The following is a 14383-nucleotide window of genomic DNA, read 5'->3' on the forward strand; positions in this document are numbered from 1 at the left end:
ATCATTTAATTATTTTTCAGAATTTTAAATGAAAAAAGCCAGAGAGGAAAATACACATATATAATTGTCAGAAATCTTGAGTTATTCAAGCAGTACTGAATGATTAGAATAATTAATTTGGATTAACACTCCTTTATTAAGGAAAGTGAAGACCAGATTGACAAAGTAAACTCCTCTATCATGACTACTCCTAACATCCACAACAGCAACAAAAACTAATATTGTGTGATTGCTAAACTGGGCCCTCTGCTCTAAGTTAGAAATATGCAATCTTATTTAATAAAGTCCCCATATGATATAAGAGAAGACATCCCTGTGCAAATTTTATGAACTACAAACTACTTCTTATGTGCTGAACAACTTGTTTAAGTTCATGCAGCCCAGTATAAGGCAAATCTGGGACTTGAACCCAGGTCTTTTAACTTAAAAATAGAATTTACTCCACAATTTTAAACTTCTTCCAATTCTCATCTTTTCTTCCAGTATTTACCTTATTTTCATTATACTCCTACTTCAAGTGTCTATTTTATATACGGTACTTATAGCACCACCCAGGAAAATATGACTTGCAATGATGATGGTCTTTCTTTCTCCTTACAGTCCAGAGGCATAAACAGAAAATGTCAGCATCTATAGATGTGCTTTTGTATAAGAAATATTGGGGAAAAAACAGTTGGTACTAGAAGTTTGACTAAATGCTGATCTGACTTATTATTCGGTTTCTTCCAAATAATAAATTATAATAGTTATATTTTATTTTAAGTGAATTTGTCTGCTTTTGTAGTATGTGAGCATAAACAACTCCTTCCAGTATCTCATTGAATGAAATACTTTGAACAGATCTCACAACCTCATAGTGGAAATGAGAGAGTAGTAGCTTTGGCAGTAGAATTCCTGCTTCATTTCTCAATACTCCAAGTAAACTACCTACTCTTGTGCTCTAGTAGGTATACTACCCTTCAGATTGCTTGGAATTAATGTCAAAATCTTTCAACACAGACAAGTTGATATTCATGTAAGCATATATGAACTTTAATCTACATGTTTTGGGAAGGTTGGTTTGTTTCAAAGTACTCTCATGTAGACTCAAAACTCTAGGGATGGTTAGTTAGCATCTGAAAAACATTCATCAGGCACCCACACTCTAGAAATGACCCCTACAATTGTTTCCACTGACACTAAGTAGGTGTTCATTAATTAGCATAAGGAATATCACAAATAGTTTTTTATTAATAAAGTAATATTCAAATTTGTAAATTGGATAGACATATTTTACAGTCACTATCCCAGTAGGATGATTGGTGTATAAGAGTCTGTGAGCACAGTCAACCAACACTATTTGGAGTAGCACCCTAAGCCCCATTCTAAGATTCCAGTTGAGTCCCGTGTTCTGCCAAATGACAGCAGGTTACGTCCTCTGATTCTCGTTAAGTAGATAGTTGACATCAGGGCTAGAAAATCACTATATCTGCTGCCAATGAACCTCTGTGAAAGGTGTATGTTGAGGTGCCTAAATGACAGTTTTCTTGGAATTTAGCAAGCTCACAAGAAAGGGTTGTATGCCTGTTTTGTGACTGTATGCCAACAGGCGTTTTTGTAAGTGTGAGCTAATTTAGCAGGAGACTTTCGTCTTGTAGTAAGGTTGTTTTGGCATTCCTACCTCTCTCACCTATCCTTAATTGTCAGAGCTAATGATTGATGGCTATTAAAAAGAACCAAAGTCAAATTGTCATAGAACACCTTAAAATCACCTTCTGCCATATCTGAACAACATACGTTTTGGTTTTTCTTAGGTTATAAGAAGACCTTACTTAATACAGGTCCTTATTGTAAGGTGACGTTCACAGAGAGTCTTGAGTTATTGCAGTATTCTTTACCATTGTTTCTCGAAAATGTATGTCCTTCTTTTTGTTCCCATCCTCGTTCTGTTGCACTTACACAGCATGTTCTCAGGGTCATAGCACATGAAAATTCCCACAGAGAAGTCTTAAATAACATTGAAATAACTTACATCAAGATTCCTACGGAGAAGTCTTAAATAACATAGGAAAAAATTGTCCTATCCATTCCCTCAGCTGGGGGCCAGTTTCAGTTTTGTAGATAGCCAGTATTCACTTAGGTTAACGTCCAGCCTTTCGGGCCCAAGTCTTGGCAACCTCTACAGTTCAAAATAGTAGTGTGGAGTCTGAAAAGATTTGCTGGAATACCTAGATTCTAAATAAAAAACTTCTGAAATTTCAGCTTCTTTGGGTAATATTAACTCAATGTTCTCAAAGAGTATGTCATGGCAGGTTTTGTCTTTTTTCTCGCTTTTATAAGTTCTCTTTATCTGTGTTCTCTCTAACCATGATTCATCAAAGAAAAATTTCTCCCTTTTCTCCATGTATAATTCTTGATCAAAACTTTAACTTCTGCTAGTCCCTTTGATATGACCTAGTCATGGATGGAAACATCTTCTCTTATGTGGAAAAGGTGAATATCAGTATCATGAACCAGGAAAAGGTACATTTTCACAGCTTGTACAAAATCTGTGGTCACTCAGCAAAAATGGCCTAGGACAAATTAATATATTAGAATATTTCACGAGAAAATATATTCACATAATTTGTTTCTGTTCAATACTTAATTAACATATTATATAGCTGGTTAGCATATTCTCCTAATTAGATTGCATATACTTTATAGAGATAATCAATGTGTTTACTTCTCTAATCAATATACTTTAACATTACTTAAAGTTTCTGTTCTCTGATACTTCCCAAGGGTATAAGTATATATGTATAAAATATTTTCTGCAGCCCAGGTCATACAATCATTTACAATACCTGAGTATTATAATGAACTGCATCAAAGTCAATGAATGTTAACATAAACAAGGGCAAGAATGGCAGACAGTGGGTCATTGCAGGGAAAAAAACAGTATCTTTAGTAAAAAGGTTTTATTTCCAGCTCCATCGGGTACTAACCAGGTATCCTTGGGCATCTGACCACTGAGGGTTTTGTGAGAATTAAAGAAAAATAACGTGAAAAGACAACCAATTCCTTTTGTAGAAGGCAGCGAATGTTTCCAAATGTACCTTACCCTCCTGAATTATTGGGGTTTATTTTTTGAAAGACATGATGATCTGAAACCATGCTTCAGAATCAAAGAATTTTCTAAATGAAAACAAAATCTAAGAGAAAATTCTGGTTTGTTGATGGTTATGAATAGAAAAACCAATTGGGTAATTGCATAGAAAAATAGAACTATTGAATGTATAGTATTCATCATGTGAAAAACCTTGGAGTGAATACAGTAAAAAGAAGTATGTTTTTAAACAGAGCAAAATCAGTTAGAGAAAAGAATTACCTCAAAATGAATAAAACCTGATAATGAAAAACTAAGAACAATTCAAGAAAACCACAAAAGTACAAAAGCTAAAATATGAACCATGTCTGATGGGAGTGATTAATTTTAGGAAAAACTCACCTCAGACTTGATTTAAAATAACTTTTCACTACTTAACAGGAACCAAGAATGCTCTTTTTCGCTGTAAATCTAATATTCTATTTTCAATTGCTTCATAACAGAGAGAGAATTCTTTTTCAAATATTGGGTTATTTCAACACTCAGTGTTACAAGAGTTTAATGCATACAACTTTGTGAAAATTTTCAAAATTTCAGTTTTTGTGTAGAAGGGAGAACAATCATAAAGAAATGCCGGCAGCTTTCCCAGCTCCAAAATATGTTGCAAAATATGTTGTATATTGTAGTATGTATTTATTGAAAAGGTTAAATATATACAAAGAAAAGTCCACAAATTGTTTTCCCTGTCTTCTCAATATGAAAGTTGACCAAGAAGTTTCACACAGCTTGACTAATCTTTACACAGGTTTCTTCCTGATTCTACACGCCCCTCCCCAACCACATACTTTTACCTCCATTTTCTTAGAGCATTTACTTTAGAACACTTGTCATTGTAAATTCTTTCTCTGCCCTTTGGAGATGTAAATTTAAAAAGTCTCTTCTTAGTTTCACAATCTAAAATGCCTTTCTCAAGGACCTAGGCGGCATCTTTAAAAATGTAAACATCAAGAGAAGTGGCGCCTCCTCTATCTCCCAATTTCTGTGGGAGAGTAGAAGCCTAACTGTGGAGGGTGTCTTACTCCAGGCTGTAAAACTACCTTGTGTCATGAAGATATGAGAAGTTTATTTTTCCTTTGGGTAAAGCCAATTAGCCGACACAGATGGTGGAGACCGCGCCTGAATCACTCTGGTGCTTAACAATCCTTCCATCTTTTGTTTCAGAGGAGTTGAGCTCAGCCTGAGCCCTTGTTTCACCCTTAGAGCAATAGCCTTGAAAAAGTCTTCTTTGACAGTTTAACTTCATCCAGTGAAATTTTTGCTTTGACAAGTGTTATTGCTAAAAACAAAAATAAAACAACATAAGGAGACAGAGAAAAGCATGAACTATTTTTACATAGAGTATTCAAATATCTCCTCTCCAATAACTAAATGTATGAACAGAAACTTGAAAGAAAGGAGAGATATGGATATATGGGTTATATAGCAACTTGGTGATGAACACTTCACACAAAAGAAATAGCAAGTGTAAAAAATCCTTGATGCGTCAATGTGCTTAGAAAGTCTGAGGAACGCCAAGAAAAGTACTTTTCTCCATGGAACATCATTATATATGAAGTCTTTTAAAAGTCAATTTCCTCTTTGCTTAGATAAGAAACTGAGACCTTGGGGCTGGCCCTGTGGCCAAGTGGTTAAGTTCGCGTGCTCCACTGCAGGCGGCCAGTGTTTCGTTGGTTGAATCCTGGGCGCGGACATGGCACTGCTCATCGAGCCACGCTGAGGTGGCTTCTCACATGCCACAACTAGAAGGACCCACAATGAAGAATATGCAACTATGTACTGGGGGCTTTGGGGAGAAAAAGGAAAAAAAAAATGAAGAAACTGAGACCCAGAATGGTACGATGACTTACATAAATAAATGAAGAAGAATTCTCTATTAGGAAAGCAGTTCAGGAGTCAATCAATGTGATTTGTTTTCTTGAGTTGTGTTTTTCTTTAATAAAAAATGCTAAGAAATTATCAGCTGAAAACAACCCTATCAGTTCACATCTGAAAATATAATCATTCAGAAGAAATGGCAAAATTTCTGAAAATTCTGCAGTGGTAAATTATAATACAAAAAAGATCGTTAGCAATGAAAAACTGAAAACCAGCAACTTGAGATGTGAATTCTATACATTTTGAAAATGAAGTTTCAGTTATTGACTAAGGTACCTTAGCAGAAAGCTGGTTTATAAAATATGTCCTTGAAAATACTTTATTAATGTTGATTATAAAAGAGAGGAGGGATCCAAAACAGCAATCCCTTAAATATAGCAATGAGAAGGTACATAGAATTCTGACTTTGCCACGTGTCAGGTAAGTAACTTTAGACAAATTATTTAAATTCTTTGTTATAATTTCATTACTTATAAAATAAGAATATTGATATGCACCTCACAGGCTGTTATAGGATTAAATGAAATAATGTATGCAAACTACTTAGTATAGCACATGCTTAGTGTTCAAAAACGTCAGCAATTATCATCATTCGTATTTTTATATTGTTATTAAATTGACAAAGCTCTTGGATTTAATTTATGTTTTAGTACCTTTTTAATATTGAAAGTTTAAAGAACATTCAAAAGTAGAGAAAATATTTTCATAAATGACTTTGTGCTTCTATATCCAACCCCCTAACTTTTCTCCCCCCAGCAATGGATTATTAGAAAAGGAATTTCCGTCATCCTATTATTTAATTCATAAATATTTCAGAATATGTCTCTAGAAGATGAGGACTCAAAAAGTAATCTTCTAAATACCATTCTCGCAGCTAAAACACTAACAATAGTTCCTTAATTTTGTCAAATATCTAGTCAAATTTCCCTGATCACCTCAAAATTTTTTCAATTTGTTTGTTTTGTAATCAAGATGTAAATAATATTTGTATATTCAAATTGGTTGATATGTCTCTTTAATTCATTTTAATCTGTAATCTCTCTCTCTCTCTGTCTTGTTTAAGAATTCAGGGCATTTTTTACTTAAATCCAAGACTAAATAATACTAACTTTCTATCTTGTTCTACTCATTGCAACTACAGGCAAGATGTCTCTTGGTAACAGAAGTGAGTGATTAATTGGTCACTAGGCTTTTGATTGAGATGGGAGAGGTGGCGAATAACTTCTATCTCAATAGATGGGAAGCACTCAAGAGAGGGGGCGTGGTCCTGACAGGGCAGTTCAGAGCCAGAGTGAAGCAGTCAGTCAGACTTAGCAGTAAAATCAATAAAGGCAAATTGTTTGCAGCTGCTCACAGAGTTCTTCTTGATAAACAAGATTTTGTCATTAAAGATTACAGAATAAGAGGGTGCTACAAAATAGTCCACGGTTCTCACCAGATAATCCCAAATGAGGTAATCATTTCAGTTGCACCTTCTGATCCTATCGTGTTAAACCTTTAAAAAGAATTTTCTGGTATATAGCAATGATTGAAGTCACTTTCCAAAACTTCTCAGACATGTTGTACCATATTTTCTCTTTTATTTTTTTGAAGTAATAAAGCAATCGAAATAAAATGAATATGGACGGAACAACGATGCTCATGTAAGATGTTAATTGGAAAAACTGTAAAAAGTAAATATTCCCATCTGTGGGAAAGTAATTGTACAAACATATCCTTTCCAGAAAATCATTTTGATTAGGGGTGTGATTAAATGTAGCCAGAACTAATGGTTCAAGGAAGAAGGCAGGGTGTGTAGACTCTGTAAACTGAGAAATTCTAAGTTAACGTGAGTGGGTAAACTTGAGTTCCCAACACCCAGATGGACAAACGATCCTGAGGTGTAAAGTTGTAAATGAATTAGAAGCATTTCGAAAATCTGAAGGCTCAGGACTAGAGAAGGAATGACAAAAGCTGCAATGACAAACACTCACCCATGGAGGGCACAACAGTGTGCGATTGGCTAAGTATACCATAGAGAGACCAGAGAACATCTGGCTCCGACCACGACTGTTGCGTGCACTTGGCAAATAATTTGATTTCTCTGAGCCTCCATTTCTTCTTTGATGAAATGGAGATAAAAAAATATCTATCTGGAAGAGGTGTTGTAAAAGTAAATGACAAAATATATACAAATGATCTATCATAATACTTGTCACCCGGTGATGTTTACAAAAGAGTGACAAGTGTTCCTCACATACAATATTAGACTCTCCAGATTCTAAGGCACTTGAAGCAGCTGCTTTAATCACAATGCTTGAAATTTGAAAATGGAAGCCATCAATAATATTATTATTATTTTTAAAACTCTGTGACTTCTCTGCGAAAGTTCATTCAGTCGATAATTGTATGCTTCTAATGATGGAGAGTCCATTTCCTCTTGAGTTTCACCAAAGTGATTTCAAAAACACAGTCACTTCTTGTGAAATTGGAGTTTTGCTTCTGTTTCAATCTGAGATAGGAACCACTCTTTCTCTCCTGCTAAGCATATTAAATTAGAATACAATTCACTGCTGTTTCCTAGGTTGAACCATATATTTTGTTGAAGGAAGTAGAGACAAGTGCATCTTAAAACCATAACGAGCACAGTGTCCAATATATAATATGTCTTCCTTAAATGTTTGCTATTGGTGATAATGATGATAATGAATCTATTTCTTATCTTTGTGCGTACAGCAATCGTTTTGAAGCTATTTCAAAGTTTTGTATAAAATTCTCCTCCTGTTGCATCTTCAAAATATACAGCTGGCTTCCATTATCTCAGACATGCCTCTGTGGCATGTGTGTTTTGTAATATTGCTCATTTGTTTCTTTCTCTGCCTAGTCATCTGTTTTCCTGGCTCTGACTTTTAGCCTCCTCATTTGTCTAAGTAAGTATTGTCCTTGGCTGTTTCCCTTCCATCATTTCTATTGTTTTTTGCTTTCTGGTCACTTTGTTTGATGGCATCTGTGCAACACTTTGCACTCATTAATATCCTCCAGGAGTTGCTTAATGATAGAGAAACTCTGTTGAGTCTCTGCACAGTTAAGAATGAAACCTGTCCAGCTTTTTGAAAAAAGCCTGTACACGGATTATTCTTAACTTTGGGAATTGTCAGAAGTTAATGACAGGGAAATTATGGCAGATGCAACCACTCAAGAATTTCTTTGAAATGTGATGTGTGTGTGTGCATGCGTGTGTGTGTGTGTGTGTGTGAGAGAGATTTAACTTGTTCAGTGAAGAAAAAGCATGTACGTTGCCAAAATATAGTTATGATAAATGTATCATCTAATTATAACTAATGCTTAACTAATTGTGTTAAAACATGCCCATGATGAGTATTATTGAAGAAAACTTTTAAATAAGCTTAATTATACAAGAACGTCTAGTCTTTCTATTGCATATTGTATGTGTACATAAACATATTTCAAATCAAATATCTCTCATATTATTTCACAAAACATATAAATATTCTGACCACTTCAGTGATAATAAGAATGTTCTATAATGGACATTTATATCTTTTCCAATGCTTAATTCTCAGAAGGGATAAAAACGGTAATTAAATGTGACACTATTCAAGATGACCAACTTATCTAATCAGTCTTTGACCTCAAAGTCCACTTTATCCTCTGATACAGGCCAGGTATTACCTCTTTGTATGTCTAAAGCTGCAGTTGGCTTTCTTTTTTTTTTTCAGTTTGGCACCTGAGCTAACATCTGTTGCCAATTTTTTTTTTTTTCTTCTCCCTAAAGTCCCCCAGTACATAGCTGTATATTCCAGTTGTGAGTGCCTCTGGTTGTGCTATGTGGGACACTGTCTCAGCGTGGCCTGACAAGCAGTACCATGTCTGTGCCCAGGATCTGAACCTGTGAAACCCTGCACCGCCAAACTGGAGTGTGCGAACTTAACCACTTGGCCATGAGGCCGGCCCCCTGCTGTTGGTTTTTTTATTCTAGAGTTTTCTGTGGGAGAGGCTATTTAAAGTCAAGTGCTCCCATACTGTGGAGTTTCTGAATTAGTTATAACTTGTGGAGTAAAAAGCTGTAAAAGATCATTTACAGTTCAATCAAGGCTTCTGCTAATACAGTGGCTGTTAGGTACATGAAGAACATGTCAGCTGATATTAAGAATGACATAAAGAGCGTGTTCACCCAAAACTTGAAGTCAGAGCACAAAGGATGATATAAAATCTTTTCATATGGAAATTAAACTCCACAATGGGAATCCTGGGAGAAGGCCAGAGATTTCACTTCACCCACCACTTCCCCGGAGTGAACTGAAGTTTGAAAGGAGTTCTAGGTTCCCTCTGGTTCCTCCTCCTAAAATGGCAGCTATTTTCTAAGTCTTGAAATGTCTCTCTTGTTCAGACTCTGCTTCTTAAATTTCCTGTCTTGAAACTGTACCTGGTTACTTTGAACATCCTAAGTAGTTCTTTCTTTCTGTCTCTCTTTCTCTTCCTTTTTTTTAACTTTTTAATTTTATATTTAACTTTGCTATTCCAATTGTTTTAGGTAATAGTAAAATACAGACTGTCGAGGCACCTAAGTGATAAGAATATTTACAAACTCTTTTGTTATTGGAAAAATGAAAGTGACTCCAACATATCTTCATTATTCTCAAACACATACATATGCACCTCAGACTCCATGGGCACCAGCATCTGGATAAGTGAACTTTACCCCAAGGATACTGCTTATATTTCTTTGGGGACTGGTTGCCTAGGAACCAGCTCTCTCTCCTGGACCCTAAGAGTGCTTGTCCTACTAACAGTGATTGAGGCTTATTAGCTCCATTAATTCTAATCTCTAGAGCTTGTACCCAGGGACAGAGAGGGAAACTGTCTTCTCAATCTTGGCCTGTCATTGGCAACGATCACATACAACATGTACTGAACCCTTATTCTATAGAATTTGCTACAAGTCAGCTAATCTGCTCAGTAAAATGTTTACACAGAGGTCTTTTTGTCATAATTGGCCATAGATATCTTTTTTGTATTGTTGTCATCTCGATTGAGCATGAAGGAAAATAGACAACATTAAAAATAAATGCAATTTATATGCCTTCCAATGGTAATCAAATCATGTAGGCAAGTTGTTATATGCCAGACAGGGAATAGGCAATGGATTATGGAGAATGCCTGGACTGTTGGTAATTTTCTGCAAATGTGTCCCTTTCTCTCTCCTTTTCACACCTCTTCACCATACCATTTAATCTAGCCAGATCTGGGAAGCTGTCTGAGTTTTGACTAGAGAGAGGTCCTGTTCAGGTTTATTTTACCCTGGAATCTACACATAGAAAATGTCTTTCATTGACTAGCTGATGGAATTCCAGTTTCACAGACAAAACATCAACACAAAACCTTACTGGAGCCTCTCAGCAGGGCAGCAATTGTGAAGCCGTATAAATTATAGTGTTCTCCCAAGTTTTCAAAAGGCTCTTGGAGCTGGTATGGAGCCAGCCTTTCATAGTTTCAATCTGTTGTGCATTATAGATGAATTCCCAGAGCGTCGTGGAATCACATGTTTGAGAATATTGATCATTAAAAGACAGTGTGCATTCATGCTGCTAATGAGGGTCTCAGAAGGAGAAGAATAACTGTCCATAAGCACACTTATATGAAGGGCTCTTCAACTGGGGCAATGGGTTGGATTCAAGAATTCATGTGCCTGTACCTCTTGAACTATTTCCATAATTACACCACAGTGTGCATTGTTTTTCAAAAATTTTTTTCCAAGTATATTTTTGCTAGCCCCTAAAAACGAATATTATTTTCAAAAACCACAAACCAATATTTGCACGGTCATATATGGAAACCAATGCATATGATTGAAAGCTATGTGCACTTTAGGACATGAAAAAATATAGCAGATATCCTAGGAACGTATTATATGTTGTGTGAGATAGATGTGTATGTTTTCATTTTATTTTCATTTGGTGAATTTAGTAGCTTTTAAATGAGTTTATAATGGCTAAAATCTATTTGCCATTCACAGATAATTAACTATAACAACCTTATCTTGATCATTTCTAAAATGAAATAAATAATACACTTCTATGGACATAAATAAATACCAACATAAAGATATAAGATATAGCTATTTCTGTAAGGCAGACACAAGGTATATTTACTCAGAGGATTAGAGATATTGACAGAAAGAATTCTTGATATTTCATGAAATGTGAATTTAGTAAGGCAGTATAGTTACTCTGCTTTCTTCTTCAGAAGGCAAAATTTAAATATTAGTGTGGACATTAATTTCTGGAGTGTGAGACTGTTCACTGAACTCTCCTCTAGATAATCAGTATGAATCATCTACTTGCATTGTTTCAGACTTCCTGTTGCACGGTCTTGAAATGAAATGCAAGAGAAATAGCCTGAGTCATAATGAACATTGGCATCCAATCATAAGGCAGGATTTTCATCTCTGCCATGAAATATTGAGGCCACAGAACATGCGTTAATCATAAAATGATTTTATGGGCCTTTATTGAGTGTTTGTCCTAAAAGGTTATGGAAACAAAAATATTTACAGAAATAATGTCTTCCCAATAAGCCACCTGAGAGAACTATGTTTAGAAAGTGAAGTGATGAAGAATGTTAGATTTAAATAGAAACCTAGCTTTAGAAATGCCAAGTGAAGCCATTGTATCAGTTCATAGGCACCAAGATGCATATAAAGAGGTGCAAATGTTCAAAATAAATCTAGAAATATAGCTGAGGCAACTACTTTAAGGAAATAATCAAAAAGCTGAATCACTCGTGAGTCAATGTCAGATAAATACAAGATGATATGCGTTTACTTGGATATATCTAGAAAAGAAATACCTTTATATTTTAATAAGTTCTAGAATAACAACTATTAAATATGAATTGACCAAAGGAACCAGGACTCTACGGAGAAATGGCTGATTTTAGAGGTGGGACAGGGAGAATACAAAATGAGTCCGGAGCAACTTGCAACACTAGAAGGTAAAGGAATGTTCAAAAATAAAAGAAAAGGGACACAGGAGTCAATCAGCAGGAATTCCCAGTGGCCCAAGCTGAGACAATTTGTCAACAAAATCAATAATACAATATTGGTTTATAAGTCAAAGTATAAAGTAAGTATCCATGAGTTCATATTGATATAAATAAAGAATGAATAAATGAATACATAAATAATCAACAACAGACAAATCTTTCTTACAGAAGAATTCCAGATAGTGGACGTACATAGACGTTCCTCCCTCTAGTAAATGCAGCCTAGACACTCCCTCCTCTCTTGAGTGTTAACAGGACTTAGTGACCCACTTCCAAATAATAGAGTAGGAAAGGAGAATTTTTAAAAATTTTTTTAGAATTGGGTAAATAGTTTCAATGTGTAACAGTAGGACAATTGAGGAAGACAAGATGCCCCAAGGCTCCAGCCCTACTCCCATGATGCCCTGGGACCTGTGTGCCTGGGCCAGTCCCATGCCTGCCCCAGGCCTGAGACACCCAAGTCCCAGGGAAGGATGGGAAAGGAAGGTGAATAGCTGGGGGCTCAGCCTCAAGATTTCAGGGAGGTAAATATGGGCTAGTTGAACCTGACCTTTGAAAACTCCGTCTCTGGATGGTGATCCATAAACCCCTTCGTCTGAGGTGGGCAGCCCCATGGACTTCTGTCTCTGGTCATACATCATCTTTTTCACCATGCTGTGGGGCTCACTATCCAGGTCTGACAGCTTGGAGTTCTCAGGGTTGAGCTTCTTGGTATTAATTTCAGGGTCACTGGACACCAGTGACTCCACCACTCCATCTTGTTGATTGTCTTTAGATGCACCATCACCACCTGCAATGGTGAAATCTGGCAGACATTACATTAACAAGTGGTAAAAGTTATATTATCAGTGATGTCATGTGGATGCCATGATATGATGCGATGAGAAGGGCACTTGATCTCAGTTGAATCACAAAACGAACTTTATGTGAGGGATATTCTGCAAAATGCTCAACCAGTACTCTTCAAAACTGCCAAGGTCATTAAAAAAGAAACCAAGGAAAGGCTGAGAAACTCTCACAGACAAGCGGAGTCTACAGAGATAAGATAACTAAATGCAATGTGGTGTCCTGCCATGGATCCTGGAACAGAAAAAAGACATTAATGGAAAAATTGGTGAAATTTGAATAAATTCTGTTTTTTATTGGCACCTGAGCTAACAACTGTTGCCAATCTTCTTTTTTTTCTCCCCCTGCTTTTTTCTCCCCAAATCCCCCCAGTACATAGTATATATATTGTTTTAGTTGTGGGTCCTTCTAGTTGTGGCATGTGGGACGCTGCCTCAACATGGCCTAATGAGTGGTACCATGTCTGCGCCCAGGATGCTAACCCTGGGCCGCCAAAGCGGAGCGTGCGAACTTAACCACTTGGTCATGGGGCCAGCCCCTGAATAAATTCTTGATGTTAGTTAATGATGTTGTACCAATATTGGTTTCATGGTTTTGACAAATGAACTTCAGTAGTGGAAGATGGTAACTTTAAAGACAATTGAAATTGAGTGAAGGGTGTACAGAAAATCTCTTTTAAATCTTTGCAACTTTCCTGTAAATCTACTATTTTTCTAAAATAAGAAGTCTCTTAGAAGAAATACTTCTTGATCAACCTGTTGAAATTAACATTATGAATGCCAACTAATGAAGGTTTTCTTTCTGATTATTATTTATACTGATGAGAAATCCAGCTTGCTTTCTTGTTTTCCTCCACAGTTTCCTTCTGCCATTCTCTCGGTTTTTATAGTTAGATGCTATTTTCATTATTATATAGTCCAGGAAATAGGGTCAGTATACACAGTTAACCTACCTCTATTTACTCATTGCTTAAAAGAAATCATTGTGCTGAATGTTTAAATTGCATCATGGTAAATATAGCACATGTTGGCCAAAACTCCATTACAATGCTATTTAGGCAATGAGATACCAAGAGATCATGAATGATTTAGTGTAGAATTTAGGTATACATTATAATATTACAAACTGACAATGTAGATAAAATCAACATATGGAGGAACAAGTATTATCCATTGACTCCACATTGACATTAATACGTAAAGTGGGAAGATTTGTAAGGCTAGCGGGTAGCAAACAACTGAAAAATCAGTTCATAAACTTGTTCCACATGCAGACAGTGCTGTATATTGTTTTCCCTCAAGTATTGAGAAAGTTATGCTGTGCATTTGGATCAGCAACACAAGGTATGTGATATAGCAAATGACCTCTTTTCTCCCACTGCTATGTGTGTGAGAATTACTCAGAAGTGCTTGAAATGATGAGATTCTGAGATAGCTTGTTTTGAATCAAACCCTCTTGGTCTAGTTCCATTATATTCCAGGATTCATGACA

This window comes from Equus przewalskii, chromosome 16 (genome assembly GCF_037783145.1).
Source record: "Equus przewalskii isolate Varuska chromosome 16, EquPr2, whole genome shotgun sequence".
In the NCBI taxonomy this organism is placed as follows: Eukaryota; Metazoa; Chordata; class Mammalia; order Perissodactyla; family Equidae; genus Equus; species Equus przewalskii.